This window comes from Bison bison, unplaced genomic scaffold (genome assembly GCF_000754665.1).
Source record: "Bison bison bison isolate TAMUID 2011002044 unplaced genomic scaffold, Bison_UMD1.0 scf7180017864036, whole genome shotgun sequence".
In the NCBI taxonomy this organism is placed as follows: Eukaryota; Metazoa; Chordata; class Mammalia; order Artiodactyla; family Bovidae; genus Bison; species Bison bison.
In genome coordinates this window covers 6,213,419-6,216,972 of record NW_011494608.1, presented here as the reverse complement: position 1 = coordinate 6,216,972, position 3,554 = coordinate 6,213,419, and positions in this window count along the sequence as shown.

Genomic DNA, 3,554 nt, shown 5'->3' with positions numbered 1-3,554 from the left:
GGGAGGAGGGCTTTGATCTCACTTACCTCTCGGTCATTGCCCCAAGGTCAGAGCTCCAAGTAACGGCCCAGGGCAGCCCTGGGGACCCTCCCACTCTGCTGGTGAGAGGCTTGGTTCACCGTTCCCAGCCTCAGGAAAAGTCAGCCTAAGATGGGCTTTTGAAACCCATGGATCTTTTTTTCATTATTATTGAAGCAAAATATACATAACACAAAAAAGTGACAGTCGCTCAGTCGTGTCCAACTCTTTGCGACCCATGGACTACACAGTCCATGGAATTCTCCAGGCCAGAATACTGGAGTGGGTAGCCATTCCCTTCTCCAGGGGATCTTCCCAACCCAGGGATCAAACCCAGGTCTCCCGCACTGCAGTTGGATTCTTTTCCAGCTGAGCCACAAGGGAAGCCGGCATAACACAACTGAACAGTATGTCTCAGTATCCATCTCAATGGCATTAAGTACATTCACATTGTTACTGTAAAAAGGCTATCCACTTTGCTGTGCAGCCCTCATCATATCGTCCTCCAGAAACTTCCCATCTTCCTAAACTGAAACTCTGTCCCCATGAAGCACCAACTCCTCAGCCCCACCTTGTCCCGTCCCCTGGCCCCCGTCATCCCGCTTTCTGTCTCCGTGAACAAGACTACATTGGGTCCCTTATGTAAGTGGGATCCTACAGCATTTGGCCTTTTGTGACCGGCTTACCTCACTGAGCATACTGCCCTCAAGGTTCATCCAGGCTGTAGCATCTGCCAGAACTTCTTTTTAAAAGGCTGAATATTAATATCTTCTAGTGTGTGTGGATCCCTGTTACTCATCCGCTCATTGGTCTGTGTGTGGACCCTCTTTGCTTATCCATTCATTGGCCTGTGGGTAAATAGGTTGTCTCCCCTTTGGGCCATTGAGAATAACGACGCTGTGAACAGCTGCACAGACATTTGATTGAGTCCCTGCTTTTAATTATTTTGGGTGTATACTCAGAAAGGGGGTCTGTAGATCTACATTTAGTTTTTTGAAGAATTCCCATACTGTTTTCCACGGTGAAGCCAAGGGATATGGAGGGCTTCATAGACAGAGCAGCTCTCCTGGATCCTCGCAGGAGGGGAAGGGGACTGTCCCCTGCCCGGCTGGGCTCAGCTGGTCAGAGGTCATCTGTAGGGATGAGGACCGTGAGCATGGACTTGGCATCACACAGATCCTGGTGCACAGCTCTGCCACTTGGAACCAGGAGCTCCGTGGATCTGGTTCTCTGGCCTTGCACAGCTCTGGGAGATTTAAGCAAGCCGGTGTGTGCAGGGGCCCAGCCGGCTCCCTCACTGCCGAGGACCAGAGCTGTTGCTGATTTTGTTGAATCTCCTTCAAAATTCAGCCAGCCAGACAAAACCAATACTCACAAAGCAGGTTAACAATAAACTGACCACATGGGACACCTCTGAGGGCATATAAACCAAGTCATGGGATATGAGGCCACTGTCTCCAGCGACATCTCCAGCTCTGTGAACCAAGAAGATGCAAAGGCTGTGGCAGGATACAGGTCCTCAAATCAAACATGAAATCCTAACCTTTGCCGGGCAGCTCTGTGACACAGCACACTGGCCTGGAGTTTCAGGGGGTTCAAACCTAGTTGAGCACTTCTAGGTGTGAGCCCTTAAGCTTTTCTCCTCCTCTGTACGTGCGTGCACACCAAGTTACTTCAATCATGTCCGATTCTTTGCTGCCCTACGGACTGTATGTAGCCTTCCAGGCTCCTCTGTCCATGGGATTTCCCAGGCAAGAAGACTGGCATTGGTTGCCATTTCCTTCTCCAGGGGATCTTCCCGACCCAGAGATCAAACCCAGGTCTCCTGTGGTTCCCACGCTGCAGGTGAATTCTTTACCACTGAGCCACTGGAGAAGCCCTATTCTCTGTGAATTGGAGCCAATAGCAGCCACCTAAGGGGCCGTCATCAGAGAAGGCAATGGCAACCCTACTCCAGTACTCTTGCCTGGAAAACCCCATGTACAGAGGAGCCTGGTGGGCTGCAGTCCATGGGGTCACGAAGAGTCGGACACGACTGAGCGACTTCACTTTCACTTTTCTCTTTCATGCATTGGAGAAGGAAAATGGCAACCCACTCCAGTGTTCTTGCCTAGAGAATCCCGGGGACGGCGGAGACTGGTGGGCTGCCGTCTAGGCAGTTGCACAGAGTCGGGCACGATTGAAGCGACTTAGCAGCAGCAGCAAGGGGCCGTCATGAAGGTTAAATGAGGAGACGCAAGTGACCGATGAGCTTGAAGCCCACCTCTGCATCAGGGCTTAAGCCCTGGGCCTGGTATGACCCCATCTGGCCTCTCCAGGCTCCTAGCTGACCCCATTCCCCCCAGTGCCTCAGCCCCAGGGCATCAGGCCTTCTGTGATGACCCCCGAACATCTCTAGCATCTTCACTCACCTACTCTGCCTCCTTGGCTCTCCCCAATTTGACCCCCAATCTTCTCACATGTGAACTAGTCTCCCCAACCTCCACACCTTCACTTACTGTAACAAGTCCAATTGTGTCTCCTCCCCGCTAAAGGTACCCCCTGGTACCTTGAATGTGACCTTATTGGGAAGTAGGATCTTTGCAGATGATGGGTTACAATCCATGGGGCCACAGAGAGTCTGACACGATGGAACCACCGAGCACGCACATGCACAGATGGAATAAGGAGGACCCTATAAGGTGGATTCAGAGAAGGCAATGGCACCCCACTCCAGTACTCTTGCCTGGAAAATCCCATGGATGGAGGAGCCTGGTAGGCTGCAGTCCATGGGGTTGCTAGGAGTCGGACACAACTGAGTGACTTCACTTTCACTTTTCACTTTCATGCATTGGAGAAGGAAACGACAACCCACTCCAGTATTCTTTCCTGGAGAATCCCAGGGATGGGGGAGCCTGGTAGGCTGCCGTCTATGGGGTCGCACAGAATCGGACACGACTGAAGCGACTTAGCAGCAGCAGCAGCATAAGGTGGATTTGTCCTTATAAGGGGGATTTGGACACAGGCACACATGGAGAAAAGAGAAGGTGGAGTAACGGCTCCAAGGCAGGAACTCCAAGAGCCGCTGGCAGCAGGCAGGAGCCGGGAGGAGGCAAGGAAGGATCATCTCCCAGAGCCTTCAGAGGGAACACAGTCAACATTTGATTTCACACAACCAGTTTCTGTTGCCCTAAGCCACCTGGTTTGTGGTATTTTGAGGGCAACCCGAGGTGAGCAGCTCCCTTACCCAGTCCCCTCCATAGCATCACCACCCTCCAATATGTCCCCCCCTTCCCGGCTAGTTCCAAAACCTACCCCTTCCTCCAAGAAGCCTCCCCTGAGCACCTTCACTCCTCCTCTGTTGCTGTTTCTGCAAGTGACTGCCCCCATAGCGCTTTGTTTGCAGCGTCTTCCCCTAGAGTGAAATGCGCTCGGAGACCTGTTTGAAGGGTTTCAGAATAGGCTTCCTTTCTGGAAGAGGTGACCCTGAACAGGGATTTGACGGATGAGTAAGAGTTTACTAATGGGAGAGACGACAGCTGTGTGCCAGTCGCTGA